The sequence below is a fragment of the Macrosteles quadrilineatus genome, unplaced genomic scaffold, assembly GCF_028750875.1.
Source record: "Macrosteles quadrilineatus isolate MER2022 unplaced genomic scaffold, UCM_ALF_1.0 Scaffold_1__1_contigs__length_201487025, whole genome shotgun sequence".
NCBI classification, from domain to species: Eukaryota; Metazoa; Arthropoda; class Insecta; order Hemiptera; family Cicadellidae; genus Macrosteles; species Macrosteles quadrilineatus.
The window spans coordinates 58,387,148-58,414,684 of NW_026542594.1; the positions used below are offsets into that span (position 1 = coordinate 58,387,148).

A 27,537-nucleotide genomic window follows, 5' to 3' on the forward strand; every position below is an offset into this window, starting at 1 on the left:
GGATCCAGAGAAACATGTGTGAGTGGGCGAGAATTTATTATAAATTCAACGCGAACCATGAATGTCTGAAGCTCTTCGTCTTTTGGGTACTGGCAGCGCATAACACTCATTAATGCGGTCTTTACAGACAAGTCTTTCCCAGCAGCCTCCCATATGTGGTGCTCGCGGGCAAATGAAATTCCACTTTATCCCGTAATTCACCACGTCTTTTTGGATCTTTTCATGTTTGAGTGACTTAACAGCGTTTCTAAATTCCCTATCTGCAGCTAAAAATTTTGTGCCGTTGTCGGAATATAATTCTGAGGGAACTGGTCTTCGGCTGATGAATCGTTGAATCGCCATAATACAACTCTCTGTGTTAAGGGAATGAGCCGTTTCGATATGAATTGCTCGAGTCGATAAACAGGTAAATAGGACACCATATCTTTTCTCATGTCTGCGGCCAACAGTAACTGCGATAGGTCCGAAATAATCCACTCCAGTGTAGAAGAATGGATATTGCACTTTTGAGGTCCTTAACTGTGGTAGTGCAGCCATCTGAGGAGGATAAGGTTTGGCATTGTCTATGCTACACCTCATGCAGCTCCTTTGAACTTTCTTGGCGACTGATCGTACGTTTAAGATCCAGAACTGTTGTCTAGTCATATTGATAACAGTCTCGATGCCCTGATGGAAACAATTCTCGTGAAACATTTTTACGATTTGTTTTGCCGTATGACTTTTGCCACCTAAAATGATAGGATGCTTTTGTTCTTCGCTTATTTCTGGTGATCTAATTATTCTACTCGACATTCTTATTAGAGACTGATCAATAAAGGGATTTAAAGATAATATTCTACTGGAATTCGGTAGCGGTTTGTTCTTCAGCAGTAAATTCTTTTTCTTCATTGAAGCTTGCCTTTTGAGACATTGATATCAAGTTCTGTTCAGCTTTTTGAATTTCCTCTGGTTAAAGTTCTGGTATATTTCCAAAATCTTCGTTGACAGTTTTCAGTTTCTTTTTGGTGGTGGCGGTAGCATGGGACCTTAGCGTGCTAATAAAATTGTGTACCCATGCTAACACACGTGTCACTATTTCCCAAGAAGAAAAGTTGTCAACAGTCAGAAGAGGAGGGTTTTCATCACTGTTCACAACTCCGACAAATTTCTTCTTTGTTTCTTCATTTTCCTTGACTTGTAGAGTGGACGGTTGTATTGGCCAGTCACTCGATTCTCGCATTAGAAATGAGGGTCCGTGGATCCATTCAGAATGCATGGCTGATGTAAACTTTTTGTTACTTCTAGTTGCAACATCTGCCGGATTCTGTTTTGATGGAACCCATCTCCATTCTTCGGGTTTAGACAAATCTTGAATTTCTCCAATTCTATTCGAAACATACTGTTTGAATTGTCTAGGGTCGGATTTCAGCCAATGCAAAACTGTTACAGAAACTGACCAAAATATCTGACGAGATATAGTTAAGTCGATGTCTCTTATGATGCTACAAGCTATTCTGCATCCAAGAACGGCTGCTTACAGTTCTAGTCGGGGAATGGTTGTTTGTTTGAGTGGCGCTACTTTGGCACGTGCCATAACAAGCATGGTCTTGTAAGTACCTCCGGCACATCCATGGCGTAGATATGAAACTGCTGCATAGGCCTCTTCACTAGCATCGACAAACGTATGAAGTTCAACTTCTTCAATTGTTTTTACGTCAAAATAGCATCTAGGTATGGTGAAGCTCTGCAGACATTTTACTTCTTGTAGCCAGTCTTGCCATTTTTTACTAAGTTCTATTGAAAGAACCTCGTCCCACGTTATGTTTGTTCACCAAATGTCTTGAACAAGCATTCTCCCTTTTATAGTTGTAGGTACAACTAACCCCAATGGATCGAAAATGGACATAGCTCCTCTTAAAACTTCACGTTTGGTCGGATATCTTGTTTCAACTAACTGTACCTTTTTGGCGTTCCTGTGACATTAAAAGTGGTCAGTTTCAGCATTCCACCACATTCCGAGGATACGTTCTGTAGGTAGACGACTTTCAGGTTGCAGCTGTTTTGTAGAGTTTGCCTTCAAATCTTCCGGTATTTCAAGTAAAATTTCTTTTGAATTCGACAACCAGTTACAGATTTTAAAACCTCCGGACTTGGAATTTCTGTTATCTGTCGTATTCTAAGTCTAGCTTCTTCTTCTGTATCAGTAGAGTCTAGTAGATCGTCCATGTATTCACTTGAGTTGATCGCGTTATTTGCTCCTGGGTAAATTTGTAGAAACCTCTTGGCGTTGCTGTTTACTACATACAAGGCAGTACTCGGAGAACACGTTGATCCAAATATCATTGCTTCCATGATATAGGTATCTGGTTTGTTGTTCGGATCTTCTCTCCATAGAAACCTTTGCGAATCGACATCTTCTTTTCTGATACGTACTTGATGAAACATTTCTTGTATGTCACCCGCGATTGAAAGTTTTCGTAATCTGAATTTGAGAAGTACTGCTGGCAGAGGGTTCAAAAGGTCAGGACCACTAAGCAAACCATCATTGAATGATACACCATTCGCTTTAGCAGCTGCGTCAAATACTAACCTCAGTTTGTCAGGTTTGTTTGGATTTATTACCCCAAAATGAGGCAGATAATAAGTCCGGTCATTTATAACATTAGCTTCGTCATCACGTAGTTTTCTGATGTAACCTTTTCTTCATAGTCAGTGATCTTGCCTTTGTATTTGTTATGAAAGTTTTCGTCTCTTGCCATCTTCCTTTCAATACCCTTAAGTCTTTTCATCGCATTTTCATAGCTCGGTGGATATTTAAAGTCTTCCGACTTCCACAGCAGGCCAGATTCATACCTATCCCCTACTTTTTGGTTGTATCTTCTAAAATCTTGAGGGCTTTTTCGTCTTCAACTGATTTTACATTGTCATCTTCTACTGCAGACACGCCATAATTCTTGATTTCAAAAGAATCTTTGATAATATCATGAAGTTTCTCACTTTCAAAAGACGTTAAAGTGAATTGACTATCTACTCGCCCAATGTGTTCATGACATTTACCGTGCAATGTCCAGCCTAAACGGCTACAAGACAAGACTGGAGAGTTGGGAGGACCTTCAATTATTTTCCTTGCTAGAATAAGGTCACAGTTGTCTTGACCTATAAGTATTGTAGGTTTTAAATTTGCTGACGGTAAAGGTTGACCAATTGACCGTAAGTGAGACCACTTCTTTTTCAGTTTGACAGTATCCACCATTTGTTTTGGTAAGTCCAATGGTGACTGGGTACGTACATTGTTTAATGTAAATACTTCGTCCTCATATAACCCTTTAATTTTAACTTTCACATTCATGGATGTTGGGTCGAAATGTTGGGTTGCATTGGACCAGCATGTCGTGAGGGGTTCAATACTACCGTTGACGCCTAATTTATCGGCTGTAGCTGAATCCAACAAAGATACGGTTGACCCGTCATCTAAGAGTGCGTAAGTGTGGATCTGACAACTTGGGCCATATAATGTCACTGGACATACTCTTAGTAAAACCCGGTTATTAACAACATGACTGCTAATAATTTCTTTATTTTTCGGTTCGCTGTCCTGTCTGGGAAACCTCTCAATTTTGTCAGTATCGAGAAGACGATGGTGAAACAACCTGCACCCATTTATCCCACAAACATTTTTTACTTTACATTTTTGAAGCTGGTGACGTCGAAAGCAGAAGAAACATCGTTTCTTTTCGACAATCATTTTCCATCTCTGCGATACATCTGCCTTCCTGAAAACTCCACATCGTTCAATTTCGTGGCTGTTGAGACAAAACATACAGTTAAACTGTTTGTCTTCAGTAGAACTGGTATAAACCGGCTTTATGTCAGTTTTCTTCTGCCAGAGTTTCTCTTCTGTAGGACGAAAGTAAATACTCAGGATTGAGCATTGTTTTTCCAACCAAGTGGAAAACTCCTTCAAGTCGGGACTGCTTAGAGCATTATTACTTACATGCTCAGCCCACCTGTATTTTAAACTATAGGGAAGTTTGTTGAGACATTAATTTAGTAAGTAAGGATTTAATACATAATTTTCTAGGTGTAATGACTCTGCTGTAGCAGTAAAATTCAAAATATTTATCGAAAACTCAACAAGACTTGTAGTGTCGTCTTCCTTGACAGAAGGTAGTCTACGAGTCTTTTTTAACATTGACTCCAAAATGAGTTCTGGTCTACCAAAACGCATCTGTAAGGTCTTGATAATTGACTTAAGATTTTGACTTGAGACAAAAAGAGGCTTAACCATTTTAAATGCTTCTCCCTCTAGACAATTCCTTACTCTTATGAGGTTGTCATCCTCACTAAAAAGATAGGCAGTTTTTTCATACGCCGAAAAAAATATCGGCCATTCATCAGGCTTGCCACTGAAGCTTGGAAGTTTTTGACGAAATGAAACAGGCTGTATAGCTTTTTGGAAGGTATCCGCAAGCTTTGCACCGCTGAGGTCATGATGGCTGATGAGGACTTAAGAACTGTCGGTTCTTTTTCATTCAACCACCTTTCAACCTTGCTTTGCGGTTCTTCCTCATCATCAAGATTTATGCTAAGTCCTACCTTGGTTTCAGATCGATTACTTGACCTCGATTACTTGGGCGGCTTGACTAGTTGACTGCCACACACTGAAGCAGACTCAAGCTCAGCTCTCGCTGTCAGCAGTTGCTTCTGTCGCTCTAGTTCTCTAGCTTCCATTCGTCGTTGTCGCTCCATTTCTTCAACTTGTCGCTGTCGCTCCATTTCTTCAACTTGTCGTTGTCGCTCCATTTCTCTTTCTTCATGGGCTCTTTCCAATTTCTGTATTTCTTCCAGCTTCTTCAACTCTACTTCCATTAATCGTCGTCTACTAGAAGAAGTACTAGATTTGGCAGATACTGATGGTTGGTCTTTACTTGGCTTTGGATTAACAGTTTTGTCGTTGTTATTCCCAATTGCTGGAGTATATCTGTCTGCAGGGTGTCTTTCCCTCTCTGATCTTCTTATTGACATGATAAAGTCGGGTTTCGGCACCAAATTAATGTAGAAATAATGTCAGACTATTACAAATCAAAAAGGACTGTATTTTTGTAATTCATGAAGACAAGACAAAAAATAAACAAATCACAATAACTGGAATAAATAACAAAAAACATATGACAGTAAATAAATGCAAAGAACATAAATCAATGTGTCAATATGAAACATATTACACTTTTATACCATTGGGCTTTGTGTGTTGTTATTAATTTATCTTCTATATATATAAAAGGCAAAGCCCTCACTGTCTCACTGACTGACTGACTGACTCACTCACACATCACTAATTCTCTTACTTCCCATTTACCTAGGAGGCTGAAATTTGGTACACTGATTCTTTAGGCATTAAATAGGAAAACTAAACTGGACTAAACTTTTTATTCTGAGTACTCATATTTAAATGGAATTAATGAATCTTAACAGCTGTTTCAATTAAACAAGTTAGTTCTGTTCTATGATGTTCAATACCATTAAAGTTACAAGGATTACCAACAGGGTGCAGCACTATTATTTCTTTTACATTTATGACAACAGCTAATTTGCAACCAAAAGGTGAGTGAGCGTAGCGAACGAACTTCAACCTGGAGGCGAGTTAGCGTAGCGAACGAGCTAACCTGAAGGCAAGTGAGCGCAGCGAACGAGCTCCAACCTAGCCAGGACGTGATTGAGCCATGCGAACGAGCTCACTTATAAAGTTAAACGGGGCAAAGCCCGCGGGTAGAGCTAGTCATTCATAATCATCGTCTCTTTTTCTTTGAAATGATTTCAGATATCATCCATTGTGACGTAGAATTCTTGGTTAATTTAGTTGTTTATTGCAGCTTTTGCTAGTTCATCAACCACCTCATTACCTCTTATGCCTACATGACCAGATATCCATTGTATGGTGTATCTATTCGAGTTGTTGAACATTATTTCTTTTACTATGCTTAAAACCATGTCCTTGTAATTTGAGTCTCCTTGAATGGTATGCTCCATTGGTGGAAGGAAAATACATAGGAGTGCTATTCCCGTCATTTGCTGACGTCTACTGGTTTACTCTACAAACTAAAAATTTATCTTCCCCACACATTTTTCAATCTCATGAGGTATTACCTTTTCAATCGACACTTCGGAGTAAAATTTGGTGATATTGTTACCCCACTTCACGAAATTCAAGCAGGAGTTCCCCAAGGAAGTGTATTGGGCACAGTTCTCTACACATTGTTCACGGCGGACCTTCCTGAAAATCCTAATATCGAAATTGCAACCTTCGCTGATGATACTGCTATTATAGCCTCTCATGAAAACCCTGTGATAGCTTCACGAATGTTGCAGACTGGACTCGATGATGTCTCCGATTGGCTAAAAAAATGGGGAATCAAAGTAAATGAGAGTAAATGTGTCCATACAACCTTTACAAAAAGATTAGACACGTGTCCTCCAGTTACCCTAAATAAAGTTCAAATCCAAATCCAAATGATCCAAATGAGGTTAAATAATTGGGCTTGAACCTTGACAGAAGACTCACTTGGAAAAGCCACATCTGGAATAAGTGAATTTCGTTAAATTTAAAATTTAGAAATATTTCGTGGCCATTAAATCAAAATTCAAAATTAACAATATAAAATAAATTACTTTTTTACAAAAATATTCTAAAACCAGTGTGGACGTAAGGTATCCAACAGTGGGGGAGATCCAGTTAATCAAATCTGAACGTCGTCCAAAGATTCCACTCTAAGGTTCTAAGGCACATTCTCCAGGCACCTTAATAACGAAGTGTTTCACAGGGACAGTAGAACCCCAACGGTCAAAGAAGAAATTTCAAGTTTAAGTGCCAAATACTTAAAGTAATTAGAATACCATACTAACTAACTTGTGCTTTAAATTTGTTGGACAACAGCAACTGTATATAGATTGAAAAGATACCATGTTTTGGGCCTAAGTTGTCGTTTTTAGAAATTTATGGACTTAATACTTTGTACCAATATTCAAAGTTTGTGTGTTAGCTTTATTATTGTATAAAGACTAACTACTGTATTTAAATGTTATCATATTTGCTTATTGTTCTATTTTTTTAACAGATAGTAAATAAAATAAAATGAAAAAAATTTGCTGACGTCACCCAGATTGCAAACAAAAAATGAGCTGACGTATTGCCTTATAAGTATATATTTGTTTTGATTTGATTTTGTTATTGTTTTATAATCTTTTTTTTAACTTCATTTTTATTTTACAGTCTGTTAAGTACTCTGAACAATTAATAAAAGGGATAATATAAATAAGTGACGTGACCAAGAATCTCCCCAGTGAAAGATCTTGCAAAATTAAATAGTCATGTCATAACTAAAACTATACAAATCGGTATGGGAGTTCAAGAACTTTCACAATTTTCAGTCTGTTGGGAAAATCACTATTGTCCAGCAAGTTAACGGCTATATTGTTAGGGTGGGTTTAGAGTTTTTCTTGATATTTCTTGGTAATTCTTGTTATTTCCTCAATTACTGTAAGTATTTTGAAATCTTCATAGATTGTTTGATTCGAGACAAACCACGGGGCATCTACTATTCTTCGTAGCGCCTTTGACTGAACTCTTTGAATAATTGCTAAGTTGGATTTGCTTGCCGTTCCCCAAAGCTGTATCCCGTACGTCCAAATAGGTTTGATCATAACTTTGTAAAGTGTGAGTTTATTGGTCAACGAAAGCTTTGATTTTTTGCCTAGAAGCCAGTTGAGTTTACGAATAAGTCCATTGCTTGATCTTGTACACCAAATATGTGTTTTCCAGGTTAATCTTTTGTCCATGTGGAATCCTAAATACTTAACGCTGTCCACTTCTGTCAACGCTATGTTATTCAAAGTAACTGGAGGGCAGTTTTCTTGTCTCAGCGTGAATGTAATATGAAAAGATTTTGTTTCATTAACTTTAGTTCTCCATTTTTTTAGCCACAGTTCGAAATTACTTAATGTAACTTGCAATTGATTTGAAACATCTTGAGGATTTTCGTGAATCGAGAGAAATGCAGTATCATCCGCAAACGTAGCAACCGTAATATTTTGGCCCACGGGGATGTCGGAGGTATATAGTAAATATAAAACAGGTCCAAGGACACTGCCTTGAGGTACTCCAGATTGAATAGGCTTCAAGTCGGTCAAAATGTCTTGAAATTTAATCTGGAAGAATCGCTCGGTCCCCAGGTACTATAGTGGAATAGAATACAGAATAGGACCGAAACCAGTTCGAGTTGGGTGGGGCGGGGCATGCGGCATCCAATCAGCTTTTAGAAAACTGTCCACTGTTGCCAAGTTGTGCCACGCACTCAGTCTCTGTCCGATAGCCGACCTGTGCGTTTCTAGTATACCCTCCTGTTTTGTCAAGACTCCGTCTATGAACTGTGTTTCGCCCAATGAATACGGACAACAGTACGCGACGTGGACGACCACGAGTACACGTGAAACGTTTGCGATATCGTAATGTCGAACGTGGTGCCTTTACGTAATGCAAATATCTTGATAGGCGTATATAAAAATTTCATTGTCCCTTAAAAATTTTATTTAAGTTTCATACGTCAATATTTTCTTTTGTAAATATTGTTATGCAACAATTTCCAGTGCAATGTAATAATATTTTCTAATAAAAATAGTTATGTCATTTTGGTAATAAATTGGCAGTTATGTTATCTATTTCCCTTTTTACCTGGTATGTTTTTTGAGGATTTCTAGAGTACCTACATTAGAAGTTTTTTTTGTTATAGAAGAGTGAATATATCGTATGACTATTTTAATAAATGCAACACATAACCTAATGTATGTAAACGTTAGTTCAATTTTCTTAAATTCAATCTACAACTAACGGACTTTTTTGTCAAATCACAATACATATTAAAATCACAATACATATTACAGAAATGTCTTCGTCACTATTGAGCTACCTGTTCTCCGTAAGTTTAAGTTCAGTCGAGTGGCAATAATAAGATTAACGGAGTGAGGGTCACAATAGGTGTTCAAAGAAAGGCAGCTTTGGGGTAATTCCTAAACATTGACCAACTTCGTTTCCTAAACACAACCAAACTATTGCTGTAAATGTTTAATATGAAAGATTTTACCTTCTGCATTTCCATGTTAATTTGTTTTATGTATCAAACTATAAGAAGGGCAACAATTTACAAGATTTTTAGAACTGCTATAAAAGTTTTTGGACCATATGTATTCATTTGCTCTTATTGTTACGGTGATTTGTTTAAAAATTGGGGTTTTCTAGTGGGGCCTTGGGTTGACAAACGTTTGACTATAGGCAACATATTTCCAGAGACTTTTAAAGGTGACCCTATATAAAATGTATTTTCATTTTATATTTATTAATTGTATGTTAATATATTTTTCAAAAACTAAATCTAGTAGCGGTTTAAGTCATTAATTGTGCAAATAATCTATCCATAATCATGTAAGAGATGAATGTATCATCCATGTGATATAAACATGACAACACTAACCGATACCGCCAAAAAATTAATAATCTGTAGTGTTAAACTACCCTACAAGTGGGAAGACAGAGTCAGAGGGATGCCCGCGCCCGCTCCCCGGCTCTAGGTGAAAGTCAGCTCACCAGCCAAGAACGAAGTGGCAACGTCGCATCCCCTACCTCCTTAGAGGCCAGTCCTATTCTGTATTCTATTCCACTATAGTATAGTGGAGGCCTATAGCCTATAGTATATTTCCTCACTAGAGCGTGACTATTTTCAACCCGAAAAAATGAGTGAGGGTTGAAAAACACTTTCTCCCCGTGTGAAGAACTATATTATTCATTATATTGCACCATTATTTAAAAACTTAAGCAGGGTAAAATATTTGTCGTGTAATGCAGTTAAAAAATCAAGATATCGATATCGTTAACAAGAATTAACTTAAATCAAAAAGATTTGAAATTGATGAATGTACTATTGAGTTTCGATTCGTATGAAAACATGCCATGGAATCATAAAGTGCGACTATTTCATCAACGTTTGTAATTTATGAAAGTGACAATAAACAGATGGTGGTTCCAATCGGCCTTCTATAGCACCTATGAGAAACTATACGTCTATCTATGTAAATACAATTACAGTTTTGTCTGTACATTGCTTAGAATCATGCAGTTTTTGGTTATTTTTACGTTTCGTCGCCTAAGAAAGCCGAAACGAGTCTTATCTCAATTTCTGTCTGTCTGTATGTTTGTCCATTCTGTCATTCCGTCTGTGACGCCAAAATGTCATTTTACGCGGCCTACTCCTAGAAAACTAGAGTACCGATCAAGGTTCTAATCATGTTTCTGTATTTACTAGATTGGTGAGAGTGTCTTTGGCTATAAAAACATGGCCTCGTTTCTTTGAAAACAAAATAACGAACCATCAAAACCCCAATTTTCTTTGATTTTTGTCAAATTTTCTCCCAATGTTTACTATTACATTTTATGAAATAACGATCAGCTGTTTGGATTAATTCTCACTTCTAGCTGTCACCGATATGTTTACATTAAAAGTTGTTTACAAATACCGCAACCATTTCCGATCAAGTTTTGTTAGCACATCCAAACCAAGTGAGATAAAAAACGTTGTGCCTTACTTAACCGGTTTAATTAATCGCAAGTGCAACGATTGTTCTTGAGTTTTGATAACCGGGAAAAATACCGAGAAAGTGTTGTATTAGTGCTGGAAATCTTAAATTTTTTTATCATCGTCACCAATAGCTTACAAAAAAGGTTTCCACTCATTGACGGCACTTCAAGGACAGTTGTGTAAAGGGCAAAGTAAAAAATCCCAACTGCAGTGGGTGATCGTGGATGTTGCTGCGATCTTGGAAGATCTTTCCGATTTCGCTGTGATCGTCGGTACGTCCAGAGTGCACGCCGATTGAGATTCAGAATCAGATTCAGATTTTCGGTGCTTGGCTGAGTCAGATATTTTGTTGGTGTTCACAGTCGAAGCAGGAAATACGCCACCGGTACTGACTCGGTAGCAAAGAAACAAGTCAGCTGTTGTTATAGAATTGTCGGATGAGAAATTAACATGCGTACCCGCCCACCACCACCCACCACTGCTCGAGCGAACACCATTACTTTTTGACTCGATTTTTTTCATTATCAGCAAGTTTGGTTGGTTTGGTTAGGTTATGATAGTTTAATTTTATAATTAACTTAAAAAATTATATAATTGATTTTGAGACATTATAATTTTATTTTGCGAAAAGAACTATTTTTGTTATTAGTAAACCTTCATTCGAAATTTTCATTATCAGCAAGTTTGGTTAGTTTCGTTAGGTTATGACAGTTAAATTAATTTAAATGTAACCTACAAACGACACGTTTTGACAGCTAAAGTGATAGAGCTAACAATTTCCCACGAACAGTTCGGCTATGAACGGTATGATGCGTTATGGTGGTGGGCGGTGGCGGTCTGACGGTAAGGTCTCGTGTAAAATTATAGCCTCTGAAACCGTTGTGAAGTTACAGTCAGTGAAAAATTGGGTTCATGATATTATATATCCCTTTCCCTATAGCTAGAAATGATATTGCGTTGAGTGGGAACCACTGAAACGTATTATAAAAATTGGACATCGTATTGTAAGAAACTGGTGTATATAACCAACATAAAAAAATATCTGAAGACCGTTTAGTGGTAATCCTAAAAGTAATAATGACAAAATTAATATTTTACTATAAAAACATAATTTATTTAACTAAATAGTATAATTTATTTAACTAAATAGTATGCGAACGAGCAAAATCTGAATCTGAATCTGAAACCAGAATGAAGAATTCATTCCGGTAAGCAGGTGCCTGCGCGCCGGCTCGGAAACCGGCGGCCACTATGGACACTTCCATTTAAATGCATGTGCCATTCCTGCCGCCGAAAATCTGAATCTGAATCTGAATCGGCGCGCACTCTGGACGTACCAAAAGAGGTTTAACTTACAGATGTAGCTAAACTCGCTTTTCCAATGTGTCACTTTTGGTTTCTACTTACTTATATTTCGACAACGATATCGGTACTTTTCCTACTTAGGAAACCTTTGTTTGGATAAAGGTGGTTTCTTCAAACTGTCATTAATATATTAACATTAAAAGTTGCTCTCAAATAATAGTATTAATGGGAAAAAACTTTAAAAAAATTAAAACTAAGGGAGATTAATAACTTCGGAACTGCACCACATCAAGTGAAAGGTTTTTTGAGCAAACCATAGTGAGTTTTTAAAGCTTTAAGTTGTTAACGTTACATGTTACATGTTTTGTGGCCTGTGTATTTATTTATTTTTGTATTTGCCAACGGATTAACTCCTATAATACAGTTTGATTAGAAGGACAGTTTGAATTGGTCGTAAGTACTAAAGTTGTTTTCTTAAATGTAAACGTTGATTTTTGGTACTATTACTTTTCCTTAGAACCGGTGGTAGCAGTTAAGAACCATTTTTACGTACAAACACATGTTTATTTAGAACTATAGTTATCGTTTAGTGCTGCCCCTTATTTCTTTTTAAATTTAATTGATGTCTTACTGTATAATTTTTGCGTTTTCTGTCTGGAATTCAAAATGTTAGTTTATGCTATGAAAATGATAATACATTAGTGAAAGATTTTTTTAGCAAACCTTTATGAATTTTTAAAGCTTGGTGTTGTTAACGTAAAAATGTTTAGACATTGAATTAAATCCACCTAATAGTTTTAAACAAGCACGGTAGATATTTTTATCTATTTAATCCAATGGCAATTCTACTGATGTAAATTTCTAGCCTATTTCTAGTCAATTTCTAGTTAAATACCTCCCCCTCGTACTCGAGTGATCTGGGGTTAAGGTCCTTCTTGGAAGTTTCCCTAATCCTAGTCGTAGTTTTTGCCCAGCTCGCACACCCCCTATCGCCCCTTCCTTAGGTCCCTCTTTTACCCACAAAATCTTTTAAAATAACCTATAGGGAATGTTTTGGGGAGAATAGACTCAGAGCTATCCTTCTGCCGTGCCCTATTGTTTCTTGACCACAACAATAAACCCCTTTCTCCTGGACCCCCCTGCTCCTTTCTCTGGGAGGGTTGGTTTCTCAGAATCACTTTTGGCAGACTGTCCTACCTTCAATTATAGCACACCCGGGCCCTACCAACTAAATCTTAAATCATAAATACATTTTAATTCCTAATACACTAATGCCTTACAGCTATATCAGCCTGAGGTATATAAGTTCTATTCCTGAGTTAGCAGAAAATTTTAAATTTTTATATTGATTAAAGCAAAAAGACACTTAACATAATTTTGTATAATATGTAAACTACTAAATTTGTTTCATTAGCTGTCCTCACTAATTACGTTCGTTCAACAGATCAGAGCATTCATTGATGACAGTGTTATCATGATCGATAAGAGAAGGGGAAGTGAGTCAAGCAGAGGAAGTATACAGTAATCATTTAGATCATCAGCTGCGACGGCCACTGTCTAGGAGCCGTAGGAGTGTATGAGTGCGGCGCGGCGACAGGGGACTCAATAATAGCAGTCATGTCAACAGAAGACAGGTGAGATACCACATCTATAAGTATAAAAGAGGTTGTTGGTTTGTTTGGTAGTGATAAACTCAAGACACCACTGGACCAATGTACACGAAACTTGGTACTTACATGTAGAATTTAGAATTTCATGGAGTAGGTTTATATAACATCAATGATCAATGTCGTGACAACTTTCAGGCCTCAGCCCTGGGACCGTCATTTATTTTTTTATAGTGGTAAAATCGGTTGCGTTGCATTTGGCTCAATGGGATTTTTGACCTACAGACACTGCAAACATTGTGGTTTTTTACTTATCGGCACAATCATAAATTATTTGACCTTCCGGCACTGTTGACTTCCAGCAACAGTCCCGTAAAACCTATATTTGTACAGTTGCTAATATAAGTAGATACATGTAAAAAGGCTGCTGTATTACTAGTAGATTGATAGTACTTGTTCTATAGTATAATATAATACAATGATCACATCACAGAGATCGGTTGGTGACGGTGGACGTCCCGCTTCAAGAAGTCGAGACGGAGATTAATTACAAAGTACCGTGGTTTTGGATAAGCATGGCCCTGCTTGTCTTCTTTGCACCTGCGGTAGTCCTTCTACTTAGACACTGTAAGTTGTAGAGCTAACTTACTGTACATTTAGCTTTATTACAACACAACGCAGCTAATCTGTAATATGTTAGCATAGATAAAGCATACTCCATTGGTAGATTTCCCATCCTTATGGAACAGCTGAAGCAGATGTTATCGTTAGTTCTGTCCGGTGCACTGTAGGGTCGTGTTTTGTTTACAATTTGTTTCTTGTTATTACATGTATATAGTCATTTTAAACCCCGTTTAACCAAATAAAACGATATAATCATAAACAATAACTCATCATCTAGTTATATAACCAAACAGTAAAGCACAAAAAAATAATGAAATTAACCTTTAAAATAATAAAAACAAAATGTCGTCAACACTAGTCCTCAGTGTCACCGGACTTGAACTAGACACGAAAAATAAGCTTAAAAATTTACAATGGGATGGGAAGTCTACTTGTGTTGGTTAGTCACACTGGGTAGCTGAATGAACATAATGCTCAGAAAAGTTTCTGGCTCAACTGTGTGGATAGAAACTGGATCCTACTGTCCTTGATCATTAGGGTTTTAATTGATGGAATAAGATCAGCTGGCTGCTATAAAACCACCTGATCTTAGCCAGTAACGTAGCTATCATCATTGACCTAACCCAAGTACTAATGAGTATAATAATTTTATAATGATTAAACAGTTTTGACTAGTTTCATTTACAACTTAAACGTAGGAATGTAATGTCTAGATCTACCTAATAAAGTATCTAGTCAAAGCTGCTACTCACTACACATAACAACATTGACATGTGGACACACAACAGAATATCCATTAAAACACATTGATCAGGTGTAATTTAACGTAGAGATAAGGTGCAACACTCATGTGCAGTTGCCAAGATAACACAGACGATGCACTCATGTGTTGGTGTATTGTGTGTGTCTAGTGTGGCCTGTGTTAGTTCACCAAAACACATCCAGCCCGTCATGGCCCTACACCACTTCTGCGAACACCCACTTAGGATCGTCCTCGTCTTCTCCACAGCGCTTGCTTTCCTCATAGCTCTTACGTACATAGTAAGTGTAAAACATTTATTTACTAAGCTACGTCTCTTCAAAAACTTCTAATATTGTGCTACAGCTTGACAAGAATATAATAACTTCCCAGAACTGCCAGCTATGAACTCAGGTAAAAAATTCAAATGTAGTATCGGTTGCCCAGGTAAAAATAAGAAGAGGCAATAAAAATACAATAATATAAAATAAGGAGCATGTTGAGACAGTGTCAGAGCACATTATGCCGAAAAGTAAAGGTTTTTATGCTACTTTAAGATAGACTATCTAATACTTTTCAATAGTGTTATGAGAAAACCAACTGAACCACTGGAAAATTGGATGTGAAGGTTGAACTTTGTGAAAGGAGATAGAACAGGGATCTTATTTTTGGTAAAACAATATGTAGATTGGGTACTTTCCTGTTAGGGAACATTGATTATTATCGATGATTTTTTTATACATCGATATTTTATTTTTTGAACCGATATATTTATTTCACCAAATTGAAACACATCAGCGGACAACTACGATTAATAAATATTGTTCAGTATCACTAAACAATCATAGACTTTATATTTAAACTAGCTGGCCCGACAGACGTCGTCCTGTCCTAATGTGGTTTTATGTCAAATGCTTGTTTATTTTCAAGATCCTGGTTGAAGTTCGTTCGCTACGCTCACTCACCTTTGGGTTGCTCGTTCTCTGCGCTCACTTGCCTTCAGGTTAGCTCGTTCGCTACGCTAACTCGCCTCCAGGTTAAAGTTCGTTCGCTACGCTCACTCACCTTTTGGTGAGCAAATTATCTGTTGTCATAATTAAAAAAAATAATCGTGCTGCACCCTGTTGGTAAACTTGTTAACTTTTTAGTGCTATTGAACATCACAGAATCAAATTGCTTAGTTGAACCAGCTGTTAAGTATCTTTAATTCCATTTTAATATGAGTACTCATAAGGTTAACATGGGAAACTCCAGAACCACTAGGGCGGAGCACTTTTGACGGATCTGCACCAAACTTCACACAAACCATCCTTGAATAATGCTTAATAATGCCTGAAAGTTTCATTACAATCTGTTTGAACGGTTTCGGAGTCCATAAAGGACAAACAAACATTCATACATACAAACAAACATACATTGGATTTATATATAGATGAAGCTATCCTAAGCTAACTTAACTAACCAAACTTGTCGTTAGTCAACACTTCAAAATTGTTTTACTTGTGTCAATCTTGCAGCAAAGTACACAAACATTTACGTGATGATTTCCTAATATTTTCTAAACAACACGATTGAAATTTTAAAACATGTGTATAACAATCATGTTGGTAATGACGTTTGATTTAACCAATTATTTAGAAATCTCTTCCTCTGTTGTTGGGATAAAACTAAATAGGCCTATGGCTTTTTAATAATTGACAAGGAAATACTAAAGAATAATGGCAATTATGGATTTATGTTTGATTAATTTTATAATGGCCAAGAGCAAGAGAATTGATGCCATCTTCCAGAATAAATCTCTTGTCATCATCAAAATATATCACTTTTTTATTCGTAGTTAAGGTTTTAAGGTGGTGGTTTGTAGATTTAATTCTTGTGACAGCATCATAGTAATCTTGCCCAATTGCAAGACCAATGTTGGTGTCTATGGAGATGTTTAACAATAGCAACGTCTACTCACTTCACTTTCATAACCTCTAAAGGTTGGCTTGTCTTCTTCTTCTAACCATTTTAGAGGAATATAAGTATATAATTTTGGCCTTAAACCACAATATTAAGGACAAATAAGAACTTTAAATACAATATTTGTAGATAATTGTATTCTGCACTAGCGATTATTTTTATCAGGCTTCTTATAAATAGTGTGCGAATCCCAGACAGCACAGAGGTATCTATAGAATATCTTATAAACATTTCACTTGGATATTTAAGATATCATAGATGATCAATATATTTATATTTGTTAGATATTGTGAAGAAGTTTAAATGTCACTAATTTCAACTTTCAACAGATATTAGATTTACAATATCTTAAGAACTTCTAAAACTGAATACTATACGGATATCCGCTGACAGATCACAAAAAATATATAATAAATACATAAAAACACAAAATAATAAAGATTTAGTCTGAAAAGAACATTTATCAGTTGAGTATTTTGATTAAATAGTGCATAAAAACAATTTTTGAAAAAAATATTTTTATACCTGGACAGGTCTCGAACCGGATACCTTCAACTTATGAACCTCTTACCTTACCTCTGAGCTATCTGTGATTGTTGATATTACTATTTTTCACGTGGTTAAAGAGGAGCCAAAAGCTGCAATGGTCGCAATACTTAAATATTTTTGATACTATGATTCTGTTTAGGCATTAAGTTGTTAAATTAATTGTTTTTTTGGAAGTTGGAGAGAATACTGATATCTGAATATAGATGAATTAATTACCATTAGTAATCTTACTAATATTATAAATGTGAAAGTTTGTGTGTTTGTTTGTTTGTGTGTTTGAAGTTCAATCACGCATAAACCACTAGACGGATTGGGCTGAAATTTGGCATGATGATAGCTTACATTCCCGATTAACATATATAGGCATATTCTTATCTCAAAAATCCTTTCGGGCTCCGTCCCAGTGGCTCTGTAATTCCCCACGTTAACCTTATGAGTATTCATATTAAAAGGGAATTACAGAATTTAGTCAGCTGTTTCAACTAAAAAAGTTGGTTCTATGATATGGAAAAGCATTAAAAAGTTATAAGATTTACCAACAGGGTGCAGCACTATATTTTTTTGCATTTATGAAAACAGGTAATTTGAACTAAGCAGCAACAAAAAACTGCGATTCGCAATGAGAACTGTCAAAGTAGGATTGTTTACAGTTATGTTTATGTTTTTCATTTCATGAATAATTTGTGATATTTTGCGAGTTGATAATTTAGTTTTTCTCTATTGTTTAGGTGAAGTGGTAGAACAATGGCTATGGTAGATGTGTAATACTATAGAATACTGTAAATTTAAAAAAGCAAATTTTATCAAACTGCGTCCTCCCTTATTGCAAACGCAAAGCTTGAGTATAACTGCAATAAGCATTTTATACTTATATTCCAACCCCGTACGAAGGACGGGTACTCTGATAGTGTTATAATAATTGTTAACCTTATGGGTGAGTTTTAATTGCCCCCCCCCCCAACCTTTTTCTACATTTTTTGAAATATAAATCCCAGACCACTTCCAAACATTGTTGGGTAGTAAGTACTTCATTTTGACAAGGGGGTCATTTCCGGCCGCCATCTTGGATCCACTATATTGGATGCAAAATATTTTTTTTCAAATATAAAGGTGGGGTTGTTACCGATTATTTCGAACTAGATTTTAACCCTGGCTACAATACCACATACCGTTTAAAAAAATCTTGATCCATTCCAAAGTTATGAGGGCTTTTTAAAACTTTATTTTTAGCCCAATTTAATATTGTGCATTTACAAACAAAGACCATAATCTCAAAATAGTGCTAGATAAAGATAAGTATATACTACCAGTCATTGTCGACCTATTTTCACTTGGTTATGACAGATGCATTTTTTCGAACCCCCTCAGCTCCTGAACTAGTAGTATAACGAAGAATTAATATATGTTATTTTTGACACGCACGATGTTAAACATGTTGAACCATGCAGGTGGAGAGTCTGTGGCCAGCTGGGGAAGAGCATAACGATGAAGACCAGCACATTATCAGCTGACTGTGACGTCATCTCCGTAGCTGACACTCGTCCGAGATAATATTGCCACCGAGGGAAGTAACCAAAGTGTACCTATACTTAGGCTCAATAATGAAACAAGTATAACTTGAAACAGGTATAACAAAGCAACTCTAAACGTTTTGAGGTTTTACAAAACATTTCTTCGTCTTTATTTTTACTCTTTAATTTGTATATAACCATTGACTATACACAGAATAGACTTCCCAAGTAATGTAAAAATTTGAAGCCAAAAAACATGGTGCAATCTGTTGAGATGGTCGGCAACTAATGACAATTTCTGTGTTAGGTGATAAATCAATCAGCTGTTTCCTATGATAATGTATTGGTTTTTATTAATACTAGTGTACCGGTTGCTCGAATTCGAGCAGTTGCTAAGTATTACAGGCGTTATTTTAAAACGAATAACAGTAATAATTTCTGATGACTTTAACTCAAAGATTATGGAAATACTCAAGGTGTACATAACGTATCGATATAATCAACATTTCTTGTAAATATCCTATAATTTTTCAAAAGCTGATCTTGTTTTTTATTTTAGTGTTTTCTAAAAATAGCCATACTCATCATAGCCGCATTAGGTTGTCCATAATAACGATTAGAATAAAAAAAAACATTATTTTTATTTCTTCTCCTTGGTGGTGTTCTATGACTTTCCTATGTTTCAATAGTTTGCAAATCGGCTCTTTCAATGATTACTAAGAAATGCAGCACAGTGTTAATTCAGTTTTCTTTTTAGTATATCAAATTATCCAGGCTCTCTCGCTTTTTTCCATTGTAATATTTACGCCAACCCAAATTCAAATAGTAAATATTTCATTTCAACCAAGCCAGTAAAATGTTTGTAGCAAACTGTTAAATTAGCAAATGTATTGACTGTTTACAATTAACATATGTTCTACTTCTCACTTTTAATTTCTGACAACAGCTGAAGTTTCATAACAATGTTTGTTTCCCATGTTAATCTTATGGAGAAATACAAAACTTTAAAGGTCTCCAGGGCCTCACTCTCTAATTATTTCCCTAAAAAGCAAGTTTCCTGCAGAACCTCACGTTACGCTCTTTCCAATGACACAAAAAACATGTCAATCGGTTCAGTAGTTTCGGAGGAGTAATTGTCACAAAAAACCTGCTTGCGTATTAAATAAGTACTAGTGAACCTGTGCGGCTCAATGCCCCGCAAAAGAACATAGGAATTTAGAAAACAAATTCATCGTGTAATATATTGGCTCGACGTCGAAAATTAAATACAGTAATAATAAAGCCTTAGAAGGGAAGCAGTCCAGCCATTTTCTGACTTTATGTGTATTATATTTACTAAATTAAATAAATAATAGTAAATAATAGTAATAAATAATAGTAAATTAATAAGTGTTCAAGTTCAAGTATGTTATAGGCAGCGAGCAAGGTTATAGGGTAAACTTAGTTATTTTTTGAAGATTTTTAAAAGACATTAAAAAACATTTTATTATATCCAACCAATAGGCCTATGTAGCATATTTTGAGGGTCATAAAAATGCTGCTTGAAGAAAACACGCTTTTAAAAATAAACACTAAAAAAATATTTTATCCCAAAAGCACTTCCATGATGAATACTACGATTTTAGTCTTAAAGTTACCTTCAGGAAGATTACCCTGTGGTCAGAGTTACTGTAACGAATATGCGTATCCTATTAAAAGATGTAGCTTTACTTAAAACAACATATAAGTTAATATAGTTGCTCATGACTGAAATTGGTCTGGGTAGAAACATGCTGCTCCTAAATTACAGCGCTTGTGCTGCAAATGCCAAAGATAGCAGAAATCAGCATTTTTCCATATTAAAAGGTACGTTTGTTTCAGACGGGCACATTTTTATCCTCGAAATCAAAATATGTCCCCACTCACTTGTTCCAGTTAAGACTTCACATTCTATTAAGTGGTTAACCGTTCTGATCACATGAAGCCTTGTGCCATTTATGAGGCCCCTTTTAGCGAATTTCCCATATAGGGAATAAGCTTTTACCGTAGTACTCATGGTAAGACCTGGACCCGGGACCGATTTACTTTTTCGTTTTGAGGTCCCTAGAGACCAAAAACACCATCCGTTTAAATTCATATATATATATATATATATTTATTTATATATATATATTTATTTATATATATATATTTATTTATATATGTGTCCGTTAGCGCGATAACTCGAGCAAAAATGAATGATGATTTTGATGAAAACGTGTAATCCTATGTTTATTCGAACGAGTTCGCGATCCAGCATAATCGGACCATGGGAACGGGGGTTTATGGGGGGTTTTATGGGGTAAAAATTTTCCCATTTTTGACCCTAAAAACAAAAGATTTTGCAATTTCTTCCTAAACCGTTTTGTAGAGCTTAAAAAAAGAAATAATTTGGTAAATTGAAGCGCTGTTGTATGCCTAACGGTCACGGAGAAAATTCAAAAATAGTGTAATTTAAAATTCCCATGTTATTCTTATGGAGAAAATGAAAATTGTTGTAGTTTACTTGTTTATGGTTATATATTGATAAAATTTGGCAAATTTATTTATTTCATCCTATACTATTGACGTATGGTCAAAAAACACTTTTTACCTTCCCCGTAGCAGCAAACCTAAGCACTCGTTAAATATAATGTTATTTAAATAGGGAATAAATATGTCTTATTTATGGAAATATTTTAGTAAAAATGTAATCAGACATGTTGAAATTCGCTTAGTCTGCAGGTTTGCTGCGGCGGGGGCATTTGATGTAATAATATTCCTCATCAATAAAACCACTGCCCCCTTTTATTATTCTAATCCGTGTCTTGGCAATCCACTGACCTCTATATTAAAAAAACTCAGTTGGATTTTCTAGAGGCGTGTCTCCGCCTTCGTCTGTTTTCGAGGACCCACTCTTCTTCCCCTTGGCATACTGACAATTAATTACCTAACTTGTCAAGTCCATGTAGTAATTCATTAATACTGTTTGTTTATAAAGAAAATTAGATAAAAGTTACTTGGCTAGGTGCTTTCATAACTCTTTTATAAAAAAAATCAAGTTATTAGTAAAAAAAACCTATTTTTGTGTAATATCATTATTTATATGAAGTAGATGATTTGTTTGATTTGTCGATCAGCTGTTTAGTTTCAAATGAATTAATAATGTCAAAGATTTGTGATTTTTAATACATAAATTATTATAGTAAAGTTTTCTAAATCATGGTATCTCAACTAAATTTTACTATTCCCAGCATTAAAATAAAGTAGTAAGATCCATTCTGGGTAAACGTTAAGGTACACAATCCTTGATTGAAATGTAGTATACATTAAGAGTCATAATACCCAGCAATTATTATGTAGTAGACTTTGACTATTTTCAAGTAACAAACATATGTTTCTGTAAATAAAAATTATCTCCCATGTTATCCTTATGGAGAAATACGAAACTTTAAAGGGCCCTAGGGCCTCACTCTCTAATTATTTCCCTAAAAAGAAATCAATCGGTTAAGTAGTTTCGGAGGAGTAATTGTCACAAAAACCCTGCTTGCGTATTAAATAAGTAATAGATAGATATAGATAGATTCAATCCAATACACTAGTAAACTCTGGTGAGATTGTACTGAACTTCATCTATTTTCTTGGCTTCAAACTTGTATATCACATGGGAAGTCTATTTTGTGTATAGTCAATGATATATAACTTACCTAATTCAAACAAAGTTGTAAACCTAGATAGTGACCATAATTGAAGTAAAAACTGGGAAAAAATATTACTCTGTATACAGTATTGCTATAAAATAAATTGTATTGCTCATAACTGTATTCAAAATAATATATCATCATATTTTTACTGTTTGAATGTCCATTCATTTTATACTTATAGAATAAACTGAAATTTTGCGTACAGTTTTACTGAATATATTTCCTTATCTTTATTTTTAACTACTGTGAAATCCCGTAGTTTAAGTGAATTTCCCTATAAGGTAGTAGGCTATCACCGTAAGGTGGCACGGTGAGACCTGGGCTCGGGACCAATTTCCTATTTTTTCTTTTTCTTTTTTAGTCCAGGCAACGAATGCTAAAAAAAGGGTATAGAGGGAAATGTTTGGAACACAATTTCTGACTTCGTAACTTTGTTTAGTATAGTTAGGAGGTTAACATACCAAAAGTCCCCGCCTCTAGCCCTTGTGCTGTGGGGGAGGGGGGGGCTTGAATGTACTATTTTTCGGTTTTTTGCTGATATTTCGGAAACCATGCGTCCAAGCGAAATTATGCTAATATACAAAATGAAAGCTTATTAAATTTCCAGCAAGTTTGTAATTTACCATTTTTTGATATCTTGTATAGTTTTCGTATTATTTGCTATCAAAAGTTTGTAAATTTGGAAAAATACATTTTTTCTCATGTTTTTTGTTCTTTTTGACAAGTTGCCTCTCAAACTATGCACTCAAAAAATAAATGCTGGGCATAGGGTTGTAGAGAATTAAATTCCCTTCAATAATATATATGACTTTACTAGTTTACCTCCTTCCGTTCAGATTTTAAAGCAAATTAACCGTCAGTATAAAAAAATTAAATTTAATTAAAATTTAAGAAAATTAAAATCTAGTGTTGAGCAAGGAATTTGAAGTCTTGCAACAGCTGTTGACTACTTAATATATTTTTATTTATCACCTTACATTACTAATTGGTTGGAACATTCACTATCAAGTAGCTAAGGTAAGTGATGGGCTTCTAAAAATAGCACAGATACCCTATAGAAAATATATACTTGTGGGCTGCCTAACCAGCTTCCTCACACTTGATGACCTAGCTAGACTATTGTAATGGGAAAATATGGTGTTATAACCATGTTATTGCATATAAGAGTGTCTATATGACACTGGAAACCAATCACAACCATAAAATTGATACCAAGACAATTGACATGTTTAAGTAGGAATTAACATAAAACATTACATTAGTGAGTAGCCTTAGCCTACTATTGAATCAATTCAGCCTTGCTATCTTAGTTTGGAAAGGACTACAATCCGTTTTTATCCTCTTATTCTCTAGGAAAGAAGGTAAGGGACATCTTTTTCTGGCACCATAAACTATCTAAACAAGGATTAGATGATATTTTGAACGCGATTCTACTTGATGTGACCAAAAATCTTCAGCATTTGAAAAAAGCAAGGTTGCTTGTGCGAAGTTGTATCTGAATTCCCCAGTGGCCCAAAATGCATCATCTGTCTTTCACGCCCCCTCTCCAACACCACCCAAATACAAAAGGTAGGGAAAATGTACATCTTGATTTGATATGGGCTTCAGCGAGAGAGGTATCGTGCACTCAACTTCAATCTATACAGGTAAAAGTCAATTTTTAAATCGATAGTCTCCATCAAGCCTAATATCTCTTGTCTTCCTCCGACTGATGGTGCTTTCAAATATCGTTTCCTATCATGTACATTCCAAAAGGTTCAGCTGTGGCTGGGAAATAACCTGCCTTCTCTTATGTAAGAGTGGAAAAGAATAATAAAAACTCTGTAGTAACAGAGTACACTCAGCATGAAACTACACTGAAGGATATCCTCAAAACTGTTTTCTGCCTATGCACATAAAACTGTACTCGTGCAAAATCAGGTAGCAAAAAAGCAAGCCTAAAATAAGTATACCAAAAATGTCAAAATGTTGTCCCTGGAAAAGATGACTAAGAATATGAAGAAAAACAGTATACCTATGAAAAAAAGTATAAAAATGATGAGGATGGTAGTCCTTATTAAACTAAGATAGCAAGGGATAGAATAGTAGGCTACTTACTGATGTAATTTTTTATATTAATTCATTCAAATATGTAATTTATCTTTGTTTAAATTTAATGGTTGTGATTGGTTTCCAGTGTCATATATACACTTTTATATTCATTAACATGGTTATAACACCATATTTTCCCATTACAATAGTCTAGCTAGATCATCAAGTGTGAGGAAGCTGGTTAGGCAGCCCACAAGTATATATTTTCTATAGGGTATCTGTGCCATTTTTAGACGCCCATCACTCACCTTAGCTACTTGATAGTGAATGTTCCAACCAATTAGTAATGTAAGGTGATAAATAAAAATATATTAAGTAGTCAACAGCTGTTGCAAGACTTCAAATTCCTTGCTCAACACTAGATTTTAATTTTCTTAAATTTTATTTAAATTTAATTTTTTTTATACTGACAGTTAATTTGCTTTAAAATCTGAACGGAAGGAGGTAAACTAGTAAAGTTATATATATTATTGAAGGAAATTTAATTCTCTACAACCCTATGCCCAGCATTTATTTTTTGGGTGCATAGTTTGAGAGGCAACTTGTCAAAAAGAACAAAAAACATGAGAAAAAAATGTATTTTTCCAAATTTACTAACTTTTGATAGCAAATAACACGAAAACTATACAAGATATCAAAAAATGGTAAATTACAAACTTGCTGGAAATTTAATAAGCTTTCATTTTGTATATTAGCATAATTTCGCTTGGACGGATGGCTTCCGAGATATTAGCCAAAAACCGAAAAATGGTACCTTCAAGCCCCCCCCTCCCCCACAGCACAAGGGCTAGAGGCGGGGACTTTTGGTATGTTAACCTCCTAACTATACTAAACAAAGTTACGAAGTCAGAAATTGTGTTCCAAAAATTTCCCTCTATATCCTTTCGTTGCCTGGACTATTTGATGTCCCCAGAGATTAAAAACACTATGTATATAATATATAGCATTTAATATCTAATGTATAAAATTCTCGTGTCACAGTGTTTGTCTGCAAACTCCTCCGGAACGACTTCACCGATCGTTATGAAATTTGGTGTGTAAATTCTGTAGGTATGCGAATCGGACGTAAACTATTTCCCGTTTCGAAATTCTTAAAAGGGCTCCGCCCCAGTGGCTCTGGAGTTTCCCATGTTAAGCTTATGAGAAATGTAATTAATGAAACTTAACAGCTGTTTCAATTAAACAAGTTGGTTCTGTTCTATGATGTTCAATAGCATTAAAGTTACAAGGATTACCAACAGGGTGCAGCACTATTATTTCTTTTACATTTATGACAACAGCTAATTTGCAACCAAAAGGTGAGTGAGCGTAGCGAACGAACTTCAACCTGGAGGCGAGTGAGCGTAGCGAACGAGCTAACCTGAAGGCAAGTGAGCGCAGTGAACGAGCTCCAACCTAAAGGTGAGTGAGCGTAGCGAACGAGCTCCAACCCAAAGGTGAGTGAGCGTAGCGAACGAACTTCAACCTGGAGGCGAGTTAGCGTAGCGAACGAGCTAACCTGAAGGCAAGTGAGCGCAGCGAACGAGCTCCAACCTAAAGGTGAGTGAGCGTAGCGAACGAGCTCCAACCCAAAGGTGAGTGAGCGTAGCGAACGAACTTCAACCAGGACGTGATTGAGCGATGCGAACGAGATCATCTTGAAAATTAAACGTAACGGTACTTAAATTATATATAGTCAAAGCCAAGACAACGTCTGCCGGGTCGGTCTGTCTTAGGGGAAACCTATAACTTAGGCGATACGAAGTTCGCCGGGTCAGCTAGTATATATATATTAAATTATCTTATTAAATTATAGTAGTATGTAAAGGTGTGAAAACACGTGATTGGAATTGCTTCCATTTGTTTTGATTTTCTGTTCATATTTCGTCACCAGCATCGCAACCCATGGGGCTCATATAATTTTTTTTAATTTAAAATTAATTTCTATACTTTTTTTTTAGCTATTTTAGTTTATAAAGGGATTCTACACATATTCAGGAAAATATCTTTCTAACAGTATGCGTAGATTTTTCCTGCGATGCGCACGAGCTAAGAAAAAAGATTTTCAAGACAAATGCTTGCCTATTAATATACAAAATGTATACATATACATTATAGAAATCATTATTGTGATACTACATATATAATAGAATGCATTATTAAACACTAGTACCTTTTTAGATTAATTTGATTAAAATTATTTAATAAAAATATCCAATTTCTATTGAAACAATTTTTTAAAGATTAAAAACCAAATAGTTTAGCATAGTTAGGTGTTTTCATGCGCTTAGTGGCTAAGGAGAAAATTAAAAAAAAACTGTAAATTTAAAATGACCATGTTATTTCTACGGAGAAAAGTAAACTGTAGATTTATGAACATATTTTGATCAAATTTGGAAAATGTATTTTTTCTTACTATATTATTAACCTTTAATCATAAAACACTTTATTACCTTCCCTGTAGCAGCAAACCTAAGTACTCGTTAAACTAATGTTATCTACATAGGGAATAAATATGACATTTTAGAAGTAATATTTTAGTGAAAATCCAATCCGGCAACTGGAAATTCACAAAGGCTGCAGGTTTGCCCCGGCGGGGGTATTTTTTGCAATAGTATATTCTTTCTAGCACACAATTTTTTCTTGATTACAGTCCAATTAGTGTTTACGTGATATACATACCAACAGCTTACTGTAGGTTCCGAATCACATATCCAATAGCCCTGTTTACCTAGTCTTTACCCTGTCTCTGGTCACAAAACGAACATTTATATGGCAAACAGTATGACTATATGTTTTATATTTAGTTGCTAGTTTTGTTAGTTTTACAGTGAGTTCTATTTTGGAAAGGCATATTAATACTTT

The 27,537-nt window shown here is 35.5% G+C and overlaps 1 long non-coding RNA gene across 1 annotated transcript; it reads left to right on the forward strand.

Moving 5' to 3' along the window:
- Positions 1–13,472: 13,472 nt before the first annotated feature.
- Positions 13,473–20,942, forward strand: LOC128983051 (uncharacterized). The gene is made up of 4 exons (XR_008489785.1): positions 13,473–13,543; positions 14,010–14,143; positions 15,052–15,181; positions 18,839–20,942. It is a non-coding gene; the product is annotated as an uncharacterized LOC128983051 (long non-coding RNA).
- The last annotated feature ends 6,595 nt before the right edge of the window (positions 20,943–27,537 follow it).